This window comes from Gigantopelta aegis, chromosome 2, assembly GCF_016097555.1.
Source record: "Gigantopelta aegis isolate Gae_Host chromosome 2, Gae_host_genome, whole genome shotgun sequence".
NCBI lineage: Eukaryota > Metazoa > Mollusca > Gastropoda > Neomphalida > Peltospiridae > Gigantopelta > Gigantopelta aegis.
The window spans coordinates 36,600,568-36,608,907 of NC_054700.1; positions in this window are offsets into that span (position 1 = coordinate 36,600,568).

An 8,340-nucleotide genomic window follows, 5' to 3' on the forward strand; every position below is an offset into this window, starting at 1 on the left:
GCCGATTTCAAATTGTAGGGTTCGTCTCAAAAAATGAAATGAGAAATATTGCGCTGTACAAAGAACGTTCGTTTGAGGTTACGGTACTAGAGTCTTTCGTTAAAACCGGTTTGATCTTGACAGTGTATTATCGACCTTCCTATTTCAGAATTAATGTTTTATAAAGTGTTAGCAGAACTTTTAAAGTTTAGTTTGTATACTAGTAACAATTTGATCATGTATATATTTTTTTAAATAAAATATACTAAAGTAGACAATGAACGTTTTCACTTCTTAATTTTACGTGTTAAAATCGACAAATTCAAATAAATATTCTTTCGTTTGGAAAGGGTAAAGTTAGGTGGGGTTTTTTTGATGGGGGGTTGGGGGGGGTATTTTTTGTTTTGTTTTTTGTTTAACGACATCAATTGGATGTCAAACACTTGGTAATTTTGACCTATAATCTTAGAGAGGAATCGGGTGCATGTGCAGGAGGAGGGTATTGGAGGTCGAAACCCTTACCTGCCTAAGCTTTAAAAAAATTGAAATATATTTTCTGGGGGAGCATGGCCCCATATAAACTTCGCTCAACACAGTCTATAAGCCCAACCCAGCTGAAATCTCTGCACACCCGCCTTGGAAACCCGCTACATTTTATTTTTTTGGCAAGGGATTGTTTATATGTATCACAGGATATCACATACCATGGCCTTTTATATACCCGCCAATGGGGATCGATCCTAGACTGACCGCGCATTTCCAAAAAAACACCTTTTTACGTCTAAGTAATGAATAAAAAATATCATATAGTCTTGAAAAATGTTACGTAAATCGAACACAACACCCTCGTCCTCTACCCCTAGAGCGTTACGTAATTATTAACACCCCCTTACACGTAACGCGTATGCTAACCGCTGGCCACTGTCAAAATTCCAAGGCAAATCCCCCACCGACCCTCAGATATGAGACGACCCCTCGATCAAGACAGTTAAATTTGTTCAAAATCACGTGAAAAGCTCAGCGCCTGCGCAAATCACGTAAAGTCCCAGTTCTACTGGCGTCCCGCTAAATGAAGAAAAATAATATATACTGAACCGCAAAAGAAACGCGAGATTTTTAAATGTAATTTCTATATGGTAAATTATAACAATTTATTTCGGGGATGTAACTGTCAATATTACAAGACATGCTGGTTTATGACTGAGACCCAAATTGCAGGTACCCTTTCAACTTTCCATGAAACGACACGCCAAAACGCACCTGTCTCGAAGGCCGTGGGTGGCAGTCGCAAACAATTGTCATGAAAACCGAAATGCACGTGCAACTCGTGGAGGTTATGGGTATAAAAACCAACTTGAACCGCATTCCTGGCATTCGTAATTTGCACGCATCAGGTATGACCCGATTGTCAGCAGCGCAGAGAGAACAAGCTATCGGCCGATTGCAAGCCGGGCAGCGTGCCCTGGTTGTTGCTAACGCTTACAATGTCCATGTCAGCACCATCCATCGTCTACAGCAGCGGTACATCAACACCAACAGCACTGCAGACAGTCACCGCAGCGGGCGCCCCCGGGTGACCACGCCCAGGCAGGACCGCTACATCAACCGGCAACACCTCCATGATCGCTTCAGAACGGCCAGCATGACAGCTCGCGCGACCATTGGCACTGGACAGCGACCCATCAGTGACGACACAGTACGACGTCGACTGGCCGCCAACAACCTGTTTTGCCGACGTCCCGCTCGAGGACCTGTCCTCACCGCCCGCCACCGTCAGACACGACTACACAGTGGGCTACACAGCACCAACATTGGCGGCATCAACAATGGAGGTTGATAGTCTTCTCTGACGAGAGCCGGTACTGCGTTTCCAACTCGGATGGCAGAGTGAGGGTGTGGCGTAGGAGGGGTGAACGCTACAGAGACGCATGTGTCCTGGAGAGAGACCCGTGGGGTGGCCAAAGCATCATGGTTTGGGGTGCTATAGGCCTGAATCAGAGAATTGGGCCCCATTTGTTCCAAAATGTTGGTGCAGGCAGAGGGAATGGCATCACAGCGCAGCGCTACGTTGACCAGATTCTAACACCTCACATAGTGCCCTTCTTCACGCGTCACCATAACCACGTGTTCCAGCAGGATAATGCTCGCCCCCACACGGCCAGGATCACCATGGACTTCCTGCGTCAGCACAACATCAGAACCATGCCGTGGCCGGCTCTCAGCCCTGATTTGAACCCGATTGAACACCTGTGGGATGAAATCCAGAGACGGCTTAACCAGGTGGTCCCACGGCCGACAACTCGTGTGCAACTGGAGGCAGCTTTCCTGAGGGTGTGGGCACAGGTGCCAATGGCTTTTGTGAACCGCCTCGTGCACTCCATGTACCGACGGTGTATGGCCGTTTTGAACACCCAGGGAGGACATACACGGTATTGAACATGTCACGCCCTACAATCTCGATGTGCTGGATCCCCCCACTACCTGAACACAGGCAAACGACCCAGAGACTGTGGTCAAAGTGCATCCAATAAATTGACTATCAGATTTTTCAAAATTTATCTTTGATATTAATAAATTGAAACATATTTTCTCAGCCACACATGTGTCGCTTTTCTTTTGCGGTTCAGTATATTATGTGAAAATATGTTTTTTGGAGTTTTTTGGTTTTTTAATCTGTTGTAATTTGTTTTGTTTTTTGTTTTGTTTTTTTTGCTTCTTCTTTGTGGGTTGAGGGGTTCAGTCACTAGTGAAGACAAAATATGTTTCACTGTAGAAAGTGTTTTACCAATTTACCAAATAGAACACTATAAGCGTTAATGTTAAAGGGACATTCCTGACTTTGCTGCATTGTAAGATGTTTCCTACTAATTAAATATACTCAACAACGAAAGTTTAGCAAGTATCTATTATGACGTCTAAATTTGCCATGGTTGAATAAACTTAAAAGAAAAGCAGGTCCTCCTGTTGTGTTAAGGCAAAGGTTGATGTGTTTGTTTTTTGTAAATGGTAAACAGTTCAGATGTGAATACTAATTAATAAAAATAGGTTAATTTATAAATGTTATGTCATTTCTTTTAACATTAGCTAAACTTTCGTTGTTGAGTATATATTTCTACGATTAAACTTACGTATCAAATATGTTTTCTTGTTTAGAATATCATTGTCTGTATATTCAATGTGTTTCTGGTCGTCTTAATATTTGTAAGAAGCCCAAACTGGATTTTGTCTTCAAATAATATCGTACGTACGAAAAAAATATATTTTAGGAAATAAAATGAAATTTAATGTAATACAAATATTACCACGATCAGAAACACGTTTAATATACATTCACTAATATTTTATGCATAAAAATATATTTGCTATGTAATTACAGTCGCTAAAAGGTGTCTGTTAGTCGATAACACCTTAAATATTGCAGAAAACTCATGAATGTCCCTTTAACATATGTGGTCAAAAATACATTAATAAGCAACTGTATTTATGAAATTATGACATATAAATATCAATAATCCAACCCCTCCACCAAAGTATCAATTGAAGGATACTGACAATATTAACGTCAGAGGATTTAACCTTTACAATAAATGTCAAGAAACTGAAAATAGAGCATCTGGGGGTGTTTCAATTCTTGCAAATGAAACCATTCTCCAGAGCAAAGTTACATTAAATACAAATTTACAAGCTGTGGCTGTAAAAGTCACAGCTCACAAAACTATAACCATATGTTCAATTTATTTATCACAACGTAACAATTTTAATTTTAACCTTGGAGATCTTCAAGATCTTCTAGACCAGCTCCCTGCCCCCTTTATTATGGGAGATCTAAATGGTCACCACACTTTGTGGGGATGCGAGGATGTAAATATTAGAGGTAAACAATTAGGAGACTTAATTCTCAAAAATGACTTAATACCATTAAATGATACAATTCATACACACTTTCATAGAAATGAAGCTGAAATAAAGCAACCTATTAACTTTCCATCTGAAAATGTTGAAGTATACAACAGGCACCTCTCTTTGGAGGAGCTGCAGGATGCTCTTCATAGAGTCCATGCTACGTCAGTAGGACTAGCTGCAATACATTATCAACTCTTAAAACACTTACTTGAATCATCTCTGATGGTTCTCTTAAATATCTTTAACAAAATCTGGATTTCTGGTGATGTTCCTTCTGGCTGGACGTAAGCAATTATTATTATTATTCCTAAGCCTGGTAAGGATCCAGCAAATCCTACCAGTTATCGTCCTATCGCTTTAACAAGTTGTAATTGTAAAACCATAGAACGAATTATCAACTGTCTGATATCTTGAGTCCCACAAATTGCTTACTAACGTGCAGCGTATGTTCAGATCTAGACGTAGCACAGTTGATCATCTTGTTCGATTTGAAACGTTTTGTAGGGAAGCTGTCATCCATAACCAGCATTTGGTATCGGTCTGCTTTTGACCCGGGGAAAGCTTATGGTACCACGTGGAAATATGGGATTTTGAAAGACCGCCGTGGCATGGGCTTAATAGGTCGTATGCCTGATTTTATTTCAAATTCCTTAAAAGATAGGTCTTTCAAGGTACGAGTGGGATCCACTTTCTCCGCAAGAGATGGGTGTACCTCAAGGTAGCATCCTGTCAGTTACTCTATTTACTGTGAAAATAAACAGCATCACCCAGTGTTTAAACCCTGGTGTTGATAGCTCGTTATATGCTGATGATTTTCAGATTTTCTACAGATCATCCAGTATGAGTATTATCGAACGTCAGTTGCAGCTTTGTCTGAAGAAGCTTCATCAATGGGTGACTGACAATGGCTTTCGATTCTCAAAGACAAAAACTGTATGTATGCATATCTGCCAGAAACGAGGTCACCACTTAGACCCACAGGTGCTTCTGGACGAAAGTCCAATTCCACTGGTCGAGGAGACTAAATTTCTGGGGGTAATATTTGACAGGAAGCTATCGTTTGTGCCCCATCTAAAATACGTTAAAAAGAAAGGTTTAAGAGCAATTAACATTTTAAAGATTATTTGTAATACAGAACGGGGAGCAGACCGAAAGGTTATGCTCCGACTGTATAGATCTTTGGTTAGATCTAAACTTGAGTATGGGTGAATTGTGCATGGGTCAGCTCGCAAGTCTTACTTGCAGGTGCTAGATCCTAAACACAACCAGGGTCTTAGGCTTTGTCTTGGTGCTTTTAGAACATCACCTGTGGAGAGCCTGTACGTTGATGCACACGAACCTAGTTTGGATGCTAGACGTACAAAGCTTTCTCTGCAGTATGCCACCAAGAATAAGTCGATGCCAAAACACCCAGCAGTGTTTGATAATAAATATTTGAAGTTGTTTGATGCAAAGCCAATGCCAGTCTCACATTTGGTCTTCGTATTACGCAAGTGATTTAACCCTTTGTGTTGGGAATTGTGTGGCTTGTGCTACAGTTTTTCCATCTGATACAATAATTTCTATCACTGTCGGATTCGGCATCTATTTTTACTGCGGAATCATGGGCAATCATTGAAACCATAGAACAAATTAAGAATTTTTTGGAATCCAAATAGACTCACTTTCGTGTCTTAAAGGTGGAACATCGATCAATTGGGATATTAATACGAAAGTGTGTCTTTTTATCTATTGCTAATAAAGATATTGTATTTTGTTGGGTTTCCAGTCATATTGGCATGAAAAGGCAGATACAGCTGCCAAGTCTGCTTTGGGATTGCCTCATTCCAGGGTTGGTGTGCCTTACACTGATCTCAAACACGATATTAACCAATATATCTGTTCGACTTGGCAAGATGATTAGAACGGTGCGGTTGCGATCAAGCTTCATTCTGTAAAGCCAATCCTAGGAGAGTGGCAGTCCTCTTACAAGCGGAGCAGGAAGAGTGAAATAGTATTTTGTTGTGCTCGCATCGGTCATACACTTGACGCATTCGTTTGTTATAAAGAAGGATCCTCCACCTGAGTGTGAACATTGTCAGTGTACACTGACGGTTCACCATATTCGGAGTGTAATCATTTTGAACCGATAAAGGCTAGATATATTTGGTAGACAAAATGTGATAGAATCATTTCGATTCCACTCTGAACTTATCTTGAAGTTTTTACGAGATACTGATTTTTATTTGAAATTTCAAGAGGTCGAGTCACGGGGCTTTACGTGCACATTCAGAGCAAGCTGTTGTAGCGCACGTCTGTCCTGGGCACAAGAACCGGCCTTAGCCGGCTCCTCCGTCCAGGAAACTTTTAACAGTTACCTGTGATACTTGTACCGTTGCACAGCTTTTCAACAGGAGGTTGTACTCTTAAACAGGTTGTACTCTTAAACAGTCGGTGTTCAAACAAACAAGAAAAATATATATATATGTTTATTGCGATATATTTGTAAGATGTATATTGTACACTTTCGCGAATTCATTTTGTTTTACAATTGCCACAAAGGCTTAAACAGGTTGACTACGCCAAATAAAATCCTATAGGCGACATTGTTAAAAACACAATATGCATTATATAAATCAAACTATATATCAATACTATAAACTCTCCCTCAGTGAATTAACTAAAAGTCGAACTTCCAGGTACCATTTTCGGTAAAACCGGATGTTTTCACAATACCCCCAGTTTCAACCAAACTTCTAGTACTTAGTTTTACGGGTATTCCAAACATGTTTCAAGCACAAGATTACTTGACACAGTGGTTCTAGATGAAAAACGAAATTAAAAAAATTAATTCGACAACAAACATTTTCACATGTGCTACCAATGGCAAGACTGTATTAACTGTTCTATCAAAAGTTCGGTGCACCTCGAACTTTGCCCAGCCGGATATTAATTGGTTTAGCGCTACCAACATTAGCATCCGTTATTTAGGCTTGGGTGCAGAAAGTTGTGCAGGGGATATGGGTCTAGAGTCTAGACTGTGGCAAGCGTGGATTTTAGAAGCTGGAATAGTGGGTAACAGATTACATAGATGAATTATGCAGTACGTTATAGTTATATGGGGTCTTTGGCCTTACAAAATAACAATAAACCACAATCAGAAAGTATGTTTTGGATTTTTCACTCTGAGGTTGATGTTTTCGTGGAATTGCCCTTTACCGCCAGATCACTCGGGCTAGCGGAAAATATATTTAAAAATTAGAAACTGTTCTTAGTGTTCGACCCCAACTCTCTTCAACACGCGTCTGCTATATGGAATTATTATGGATTCACACCGTTGATATAACACCTGTGCCACTGAGACGAACGTTAGATGCTTATTACCGTATAGCTAACCGTTTTCTGCTGTTTTTATTGACGTAATAGCCCCAGAATGTAAGACAGAAGCTATTAATTTATTAGATACCACATTCCCTTGAGTGGTATTACACACGTGGACGTCATTAACGCTGTATATCATCTATCAGATTGCACAGGTTGATGCATTTTACTTTACCGTATCATTTCTACTTTGTTTGCAGGAGGACTACCCCAGTATTGTTTTGACAAATAATAATAATAATAGATTTTTATTTCAGATCAGAGATCCATAGAACATATATAAACATCAGATACAAAACTGATTACATAATATACAGCAGCTTGTTCCAGCGATTTACACATACAGATTTGACGTACGCAGTTGTACACCGCAGGTGGGCAAGTAGGTCGTTTGAAGTTGTTTGAATGTAAACCTGCAAACACTGATGTTTTTTCAACTCCGAATATCAAAATGGCGGTTACAGTGGCGCTTTTGTGTTGAGGTGGGGATTATACATATATGTAGGTCATCAGCCCCACTCCCACCCCCACCCTCCAACTTCGTTTACGATCCTTGTTTTTAAACACAAGCCTATTTTTCACTATTAGAGCCGTGTTTGATCATTCAAATCGGACATTACTTAGATTTAATTGTTTAAAGTATACATTGCCATACATCCGAAGTGCTTCTGGTCATTCTCGTGTTTTTAATATCACAAAATGCATTTTTCATATTTTTACAAATGCACGTGCGTCTGAGAAGTAACGGTTATGGAGTCGAGTTTTTGTTTATTTTAAACGGTATTTCACCATTTCAACGTCAGACTCTTATTTCACTCTTTTGCATAACTTTATCCAAATGTGTTACATGTTTGTAGAGTTTACGGGTTGAAACAAGGATATCAGACTTTAACTACTTAACCCAGGTGGTACTATGTAAACTTAATTTAGAAAAGACAAAAAAATATGTTGTTATATTGTCAAGATTTACATTTCATTGTCAACATTTTGTCATTTAGATTCTGGTATTGTGTTTCTGTAAGAGCTTGTTAATGTTATTTCTTGAAAATACATTGGTTCGATGTGGCTTTTCTTTCGTCAACATGTCATTTTGTACTG